This window comes from Gobius niger (genome assembly GCF_951799975.1).
Source record: "Gobius niger genome assembly, chromosome: 15".
Classification (NCBI taxonomy): Eukaryota; Metazoa; Chordata; class Actinopteri; order Gobiiformes; family Gobiidae; genus Gobius; species Gobius niger.
Window position 1 is genome coordinate 13557749 of NC_136866.1, and position 9086 is coordinate 13566834.

General features: G+C 39.4%; 1 protein-coding gene across 3 annotated transcripts in view; it reads left to right on the forward strand.

Moving 5' to 3' along the window:
- tfap2d (transcription factor AP-2 delta (activating enhancer binding protein 2 delta)) overlaps window positions 1-5657 on the forward strand; it is a gene marked incomplete at its 5' end in the record, with an annotated part of 67293 nt that extends 61636 nt beyond the window's left edge. For all 3 annotated transcript variants that reach the window (XM_079571982.1, XM_079571984.1, XM_079571983.1), the window contains one exon: window positions 5613-5657. The remainder of the gene's footprint in view (window positions 1-5612) is intronic.
- Between the last annotated feature and the right edge of the window lie 3429 nt (window positions 5658-9086).

Here is a 9086-nt window from a genome sequence, read left to right on the forward strand (position 1 = left end):
CTGTGCTTCACCGGCCTCATTCTGCTTCACATTCTCCCTCCCTGCTTTAGGATCAAACACCGGCTCAGTCACTGTGAACTTGTGACTTCTCCACTTCTGACAACTACAAAAATGACTTAACTATTGTTCAGATATTACACATCATCTGCACCTGTAGCAATATATACATACTAAAGGTAACAGACAAAATAACACTTTTGTGTATAATTCAAACTCTTACAAAAATACCTAGAAACTGCCTTTTCAACTTGAATGTCCAGGATTGGACATATGATGTAAATATGTTTGTACTTCTCACAAAATTGCCCCAAAAATAAAAGTTTCAAATCTATGGATTCCCTCTCAGCACAGTGTAATGGACAAGAATATGAAGAGAATAATGAGTCTGAACTAATGATTACAAACACAAGACACGAGCAGCAAGGCCTGGCCCTATTCTCCATTATACTCTCCTTATTCACCTCTAGAGCAGGGGGTTCCCAAACTTTTTTGTGCCGCAACAGCCAAAATTGCCACCCAAATGACCTGGGACCCCTATGCAAAAAGTTATTGTTTTTTATACTCTTATATATGCTGTTTTACACAAAAAAACAAATAAAAACAGAGGCATTTTTCTTTTTATTTCCTCTTAAAATCATCTGGGGACACCCACCCAGAAGCTTGCGACCCCCCACTTCAAATATTCAACAAAGGCTTAGTTTTCATGCTTACTTTCATACTATTCATCATCCTGCTAAAAGAAATGTTACAAATTGTTGATATAGTGATACTTTACTTTACTCGCTGATTAAATTTCATTACGTCAAAATGTGTGTATTGCAAGACTAAAACTTGGCAGCACTATAATTTTGCTGCTTATTTGAAAGGTTTGATGATGATACAGTAATATGTTTTTTTGTATTGTATTGTATTCACCTCAGCCCATTTCACTAAAGCCCTTCAGGCCCATCATGTTGATTTTATTGTTGGTTTTACAGCAAGCAGTAGTTGTAGAAAATGTGCACTGGCGTGACTCATGTGGCTCAGTTTGATTGTTTCAAAACATACGTGTGACGTCCAACACATCATTTCAGAACTAACAACAACATGAACAGCATGTGACACGTGATTCTGACCTTGTATATTTGCATCACCTGCATCTCCAAACCAGAACAGTGCTGACGACTATGGCTACAGTTGGGAATACAGTAGATATCCGAAAGCACCGAGGCAATTCATAATTAAAATGCAAACTTTCTGAGTCAAACTCTGCCTAAGGTTAGTGACTCCGTGAGAACGTGAAACTTTGGCTGCAATCTCAATCACCTATGGCTATGTCCTTGGTTACTGTCTTGTGCTTGTATTGAGAAGCGATTCACAATGGAAGGGAAAAAAGGAGACTATTTTCAGAGATGGGAATTAGAATGATTGTTTTCACTCAAGGACTCTGGTAAAACTTTGGTGAATGTGTATTTATGCAATGTTGAGAATTGTTTGGGCGTCTTTATCACAATGCTACACGATTTCCCGACATTTTCAAACAGCAACAGAGGGAGAAAGTTGATTTTAAACTTTTGGCTGCAGCCCCAACTCGTTTCTAGCTCTCACAAACCGTTACACATATGCTGATTCTTTTTAGTTTTGCTACTTCTGGGTTGACAGTAAAAAAATGGTTCATAAAACAAACCAGACAGCATGAAGAGGTACATTTTTTCACAAAATACTGCTTTTATAATATACTCCAAGAGACAAAAAGGATTTTACTCCACGACAAGAACAACAAAAAATAGACTCTAATCAGTTTGATCCTATGAATAGAGACAGACATTCACATAAAGGGACAGACACGTCAATGTGCAAAGCGTTCCTTTTAAAAAGTGGATTTTCATTCCCACTGTGGCAACAAGTAGAGGTCGACCAATACGGACCACTAGCATTAGCAGGCTGCTGTTAGCATTAGCATACTGTTGCTAGCCGTGGCATTTTGTGCGGCGATCAAAAATACAATTGCAGAGGTAAAACTAGCTCAACGATTGAATTCTCCAGGTGGTTCCGTGCTTCAAAATGACATGCTGCATATCCATATTGACAGGTTTAGTGAAACTAACTAACTTAAATCAAACTTGTAGCCAACCAATTTTCATTGCAATGTTTCTCTGTTCCCCTGAGGCCTAGGGGGTTGTTGGAGGACTTGTTTTAAAGCCCTGACTTAGCAAAAGGAAAGTCTATAGCACTTTCGGTCCCGGAGATATCGCCGCGAGATCGGCCGATAGCCAAATCCGATATCGTAAAATCCCCACATATTGGCCTGATATATTGACTGGCTGATATATCGGTCGACGTCTAGTGACAAGTTTGACATTTTAGTCTCATGACACGAAAAGAGTCCTTCAGCTTCTTTAGGGACATCCATATTTGGGGAGTTTAGAACTGGCACAACCAGAATGCTGCTTAATGAATGTTTTTTTCCCCATAAAACTTCATGCTATGGCGCCCAAAATATGTTGTTAGACACAATGTTATACTGTAATAAAAACATCAAGGTTACAGCCGCCTACACTTCGTCAAACCACAAATCTTTGAGAGTCGGAATTCATCTCGCAACAACAGCGTTAAAATACAGTAATCTCATCTGTGAAAGAGGAAGATGATGAAACGCTAACACGCGCGACCAAAACACTGTATCTCATTATTCCGTGTGTACCGAGCTCCCACACCTCGCTTTATAATTCCGCAGCATTGTTTCATTTCTTCCACCGCCACAATTACGCCATTTCCCCTCTGTCATCAAGCTTTTCTATTGTCCTGGGTGCGCTACACTTCAAAGCATCCCCAACCCCACCTCCCCTCCCCGCTTTACCCACAATCCCGCTGTTTAGCTGCGTGTCGGTGCTCACTAAAAAGAAGTTGCGCGAGATGCTGACGCTAATTTAGGGCGAGCTTTGTTTTTTCTGTGCAGGCAAAAAAACATGATAACAAACAAAGGGGTAAGCGAGTTAATTCCATGTTTTGGATCTTGAAGGAAAATCTGCAGGGAGAAAATGTATCAAAGAAATAAAAAAAAGTACAAGTGAAGTAACTATATGTACTAATAATGATAGCAGCAACGATTTGCACTTTACAAGCTTAGTGGTCGTGATCTGTCCACATCTGCTCTGGGGTTGACATCCTCCACCAGACATATGTTGATTCTAATTATTAGTAGAATTGTTTTCAGTGATTAGTCCATATACTATGAACCAGGATTCTGTGTCAAATTTACTTTAAAGCTACACTGCGTAATCTTTCACCCCATGAATAGAATAGAACACACAAGCAAAGTATATCTCCCATTCTCAAACAGAGAAGAGGAACAAATTAATTTCAACACAACTCTCACAAGGTGAAACGATCATATACTGGTAACCGTCTTCTGCCTGCTAAGTTTTAAGGTTTTCCAATGTATATTATTCAGAGTCTCATGTTGTGCATTGTGAACCCTTTACAGTAGTGGTTCCCCAAAGATGTGGGGCCCCTTGGGCGGCCTCAGAGGCATTACAGTGGAACCCCAAATCTTGTCAAGTACATTGGAGAAAAAAAAAATATTTGAGAGGAAAAATACATTTCTTTGCTACATTATACAACTTTAAACCAGTATTTAGTACTAGTGTGAACATGAACAGGAAAATACTATTGGGAAAACATTTTTCAATAAATTAATAATAATGAGCTGTGATTATAAAGCTGTGCTGTTCTGGTCAAAAGCCTAATAAATAATAATAATGGTTTACACTTGTATTGCACTTTATAATCCTGTGTCACAAGTTTCTCAAAGTGTAACACTGTAGTCATTATTCATGTGGGGCAGACTGACCTTTAACCACATGGCTATAATGTGTTGTCTATATCCTGATCTCTTATTTTGTCAGCGCCCTCTGCTAGACAGGTGTGGGTTACTTCTTTAAAAATTCATAACACCGCACAAGAATGGGCTATAGAGACTTACTTTTTTGACATACTCAGGAATTTATGCTCTACAAAACAAGAATGTCGGCTCTTGCCTGGTTATCAGAAGCATGTTAAGTATTGCTTGTGTGTTTCTGGATCAGCGTTTTGCAACACTTTTCTCACAGAGTTTATTGTTTATTGAAACAAGGACAATGTACAAAACCATTCGTCTTTACAAAAGAGGAGAGAACCAGATTTAGCTAAGCAGCTATTTTCCATCTGCAGTCCCTGGACAGAGAAACTTATATCCTGGAAAGTTCCGCAGTGTGGCTTTAAGCACTTTCATTTTCTGTTCACAAACCACTATGCAGACCAGACAATAAGCCTTGGGTGGATTGCTCGCTGTGGTCACCCTCAGAGAAGAGGGTGGAAAAAAACACACAAATTGACTTTGAATGTGGCAGGTGACACAGTGGTGATGTCAGATAAAGAATTGTCATTGATTAGCCATGGCTGACTGTCACCAGAAGAGCACTGCATTGTGGGTAGGCGGAGTGGTTACACACCTGTGCACACTACACAACAGCAAACATTTACCCACACGTTTATCCATCCTGTGATGATGTTGCCAGTGAATAATTCAATGATTTTATCGGGTTCAACCACAACAAATGACTTAATTATGCAAATCCGGCGAGGAAACCTAGCGGTGTGTGTGCGTATGTGTGTCAGTGGGATTGACAGGAGCCTACGGGCCTTAGCTCCGAAACGCTGATCTGGAATTTCACATCCTTATCCCGAGCGCTCCGGGACAAAAACATGCAAGACTCACCAAACGCGCGCCCACCCCACTGCCCATTAGCCACGGGGCGATTAGCACTAGCTTACCTACAGCCTTTTCATTTGCATAGCAGTCAAACGGAATTCATATCAGCAGCAAGTGTGACAGGCTAAAGAGGAAGAGAAAGAAAGTGCACCAGTAAAGCCGCGGAGGGCTGCGTCACCGTGTCCCGCGCGGAGGTCGTAACTCAGGGTGATGGAGGGTGTGTGTCGGAGAAGCACCCAAAGGCCCGCGCGCGCACCTGGGGTCACAACGACGACGAACGAGAGGAGGGAGACATCGGCCTGGGGAACACACGCAGACAGAAAGCCTGGGTTTAGTGGATTGTTTTTAGCACTGGAGGTAATATTCTTGCAATTCATGTGGATACAAAAGCATGAATGAACAACATATCTGGTGAACGAGGGCTGTACTATCGATCGCAACTGGCAAAATGAAAAGACTACTTTGCAAATAAAATATCCTGTCTCCATGAGGTCTCATTAATTTCTAGAACACACAAAGTTTGGAACATAGAAATGAAAAAGAATGTAACGTAGGTGAACAGTTAGCCAGTCAGCTAGTCTGTTAGCATGTTCACAAGTGATGAAAAATACAGATGTTTTCAGCTGTTAACAAACCCATCAACCACATTTAAGTGAGAAATCAGTAATGAATGTACAGATCCTTTGAGATTGTACCTTTTTAGCTAAGAGTAAGTGTATAAAATGTCTTCTGAGCTAAATGCTAAATCATATTCAGTCAAGTTTTTGTGGGGTCGGATATGTTAACAATGGAGAAACTACAGAAATCACATAAATGCCATGAAACGGACAGTCATACCTTGCCATACTTTTTTTCGCGCCTGGCTTCTCAGTTCAAACAGGTCCGGGAAGCCGTAGGCTAAAAGAAGCACGCATTTGTCAGAACAGGCTCAGAGCGCTACAGGGATTTCTCTGATTTCTACGGTTTGGACCTCTATAAATATGTTCTGAAACACATCTGCTTGACAAGTTTATAATGACCACTGTGAACTGAATATTCATTTCATAACAGAAAGTGCAGTTCAAATGGCAATTGTTATACACTTGTCCGAAAAAGCACAAGAAGCACATTTCCATAATTGTGTAGCCCTATGCTTAACCAATTGTAAAGTGGTTTGACAGTTGTTTTTTAATGCTGGATGTGATTATTTTTTATTCACAATATGTTGCATGATGCTATATTTTTATTCATTTCTCCAAGTTCTGGTCCAACATGACTGACAAATGAGAAAAATTAACATCTACAACTGAGCCTCGAGCTACAGCAATTCTAATTACTGTATATTCAATAAAACATTTTAATCCAGTGCCATGTACTAATTTCTCTGTAGAAAATGTACGAGTGGTGAGTGTATGGATAATTACAAGATGTCCATAATTATGTAGTTCATTTGGCGATACACATGACAAGTTATTTCATTGTCTGCCGGAGTTAACATTATTCGACTCTTGGAAAACTCTTATTAACATGATGCCTACATATCGTTTTCATTATCGCCGTATTAGGTGACAGAATATCTCAATATCTTAAAATTGTGCTGCCTTATATTGCACATAATCCATTATTTCATTACACACTGCTTTCTGTATCACCAATATTCTCTCACTTGTTACACTAACTTGCGGCCTGACTCCTTATTTACACTGCCCACCATGTTGTGCCTTCAGTCCCCTACACGGTTCACAAAAACACCGCGGCAGACACACACAGAAGCCCTATATTTGACGGGGCTATGAGCTCTTTTATGGAAAACAGCTGTATTGAATCTGTTCCAGCCCCTCCATCTCATGAATGAAATTTCCCACTGCTCGGGGCTCCTCTGGCGCATGAGGTAGACTCTCTCTCTCTCTCTTTTTGTCTCTTTGGCTTTAATGCCTTCACACACCTTCCCTCCGTCAATTATTTTTTGGCAACAGACGCGCTATTAATTGAAACATTTAATCAGCATTCAAACCAGCGGTAATTAACAAGACTTTTTTCTTTTTTTCCTGCGAATTCTACACGGCTTCGGGAGCTCTTCCACCTGGAGAAATCTTTGCATGTGTGTTCTTATATGCGTGCGCGTGTGTGTGTGTGTTTATATTATGCGCTGAGGGCCGCGGGTGAAAGAGGATCTGGAGGACTATAGGAGCACCAAGGCCGGACCCGCTGGGCGCCCAGGGGAGCAGTAGAAGAAGAAGAAAGGCTGAGGGGTGGTGAGGGAGGTGCAGAGGCAGGAGTAGAAGAAGAGAAATGCGCACACTGGGGAGGAGAAAGTGGAAGGGAGGGGGGGGGCATACAAGAGTGAAATACATCGGAGATCCTTATACAAAGAGAAGAGATGAGATAAAGTGTTGAAATGTATGCATTCGTTAAAAGTGGTTATTATCCCATGGTTGGATGTGGCTTTATAGTTTATAAGAGGCTAGACAGCAGTGATTTTGTCTTACCAAGAGCACCTCAAGAGTGTTATTTGGAAAGTGATCAATTAAATCTACTTTTCATCAATAAAAAGGAAGTGTTTTGTATCCGAGTAATGCTCAAATTTCCTTCATATAACCCAAATCAATTATATCATTATCCAATCATATCAAGATATCATTTAACCTCTTAACCCCCACCTGAACCGAGCACTTTTTCTCCGGTTTGGCTCTACCCAGATTTAGAAGCTTCTTGAAAAAAAAACAACAACGTCAAAACAGCGACGACAACGAGGATGAAAAAAAGCAACAAAAGAGCAAGATGAATCGTAACTCTGGCCAAGAGGCTGTGAGCACCAGTCGTGAAGCTTTTAAGATTTGGGTAAAGCCGAACTTGAGACAATGTGGTTAAGGCGGGGGTTAAGAGGTTAAATAGGTTTCCCATTCAAAAGCATCTTCAAATAGTATTTATTTCCACCTTTTCCGCTCGTACCCCTGGTTGGGAAACTGCCCAAAAGAACAATTAAAAAAAAGCATAAACAAACAACTTTTATGTAACAGGTGAAATGTTTTGTAACTTTGAACAAATCAACGAACACAAGTGGAAATCATATTTGGCATGCACATGTTTGCTTTCAAAGAGGACACAGATAAGTAATGTTCATGAAAAAAACTTACTGTTGGAGTCAACTGGTGGACTAACAATTACCTTTGTCTAATTATCTAATATATAACGTTCATCTTGCCCAATAAAAAGCTGTTTGACACGTACGTTTTGGATCCAGCGCGTTCAAGTGAAGTACAAAAAAAAAAGAAGAAAAATCCTAATTTCACTGGTGTGGTTTTTGCTGCCGTCCCTTTCCATATGGAAGCGTATTGGTAGCTTTATTCAATTTGTAATGCAATTGTCAAATGGCTTTACATTATGTTATTTTGGCATGCATTTTAGATTTGTATTTGACATTTGGCCATGCAATCTTTAATTTCACCGTGCAATTTGTCTTTGCAATATGTATTATCAACATGCATTTTACATTTTAAAAATGTATTTTACATTACAAGGATGTATTTTGCATTATGTTTATGCATTTTGCCAATACATATTTCATTTATTTTTTAAATGTAAATGTTTTGATTGCATTACATATTTGCCATGGGATTTTGGTCTCTTTATTCATTTTACAATGCAATTGAGAATTATGCATTTGACATTCTACATTGTGTAATGCATTTTACTTTTTGATAATGCATTATGCATTTTTAGGTGACTTTTGAGAATCATGCATTTGACATTCTACATTGTGTAATGCAATTTGCTTTTTGATAATGTATTATGTATTTGTATTTGACTTTTGAGAGTTATACATTTTACTTTTTGATAATGTATTATGTATTTGTATTTGACTTTTGAGAGTTATACATTTTACTTTTTGATAATGTATTATGTATTTGTATTTGACTTTTGAGAGTTATACATTTTACTTTTTGATAATGTATTATGTATTTGTATTTGACTTTTGAGAGTTATGCATTTTGTTATACATTTTACTTTTTGATAATGTATTATGTATTTGTATTTGACTTTTGAGAATCATGCATTTGACAAAAAAGAATACATGGTGAAACAGCACCATCTTGTGGTTACAGCATTGCGGAATACAAAACGTCTCACGCGTCGAAGGTTGCTAAATTCAATGTGAAAATGCAATCCGCTCCTGGCCAATCAGAGAAGAGTTCGCCTCAGCAGCGCAGGCAGCGCAGGCAGCCGTGAACCAGAGCCAGGCACTGGGCAGGCTCTGGCGACGGTGACTTCTTGCTGGTGGAAAAAAATGCAGTCCTGGCATATTTGATGCAACTGATCAGACTTCATGAAGATTCAAAGCTAATCCTACATTTTGGTAAGTATCTATCTTGTG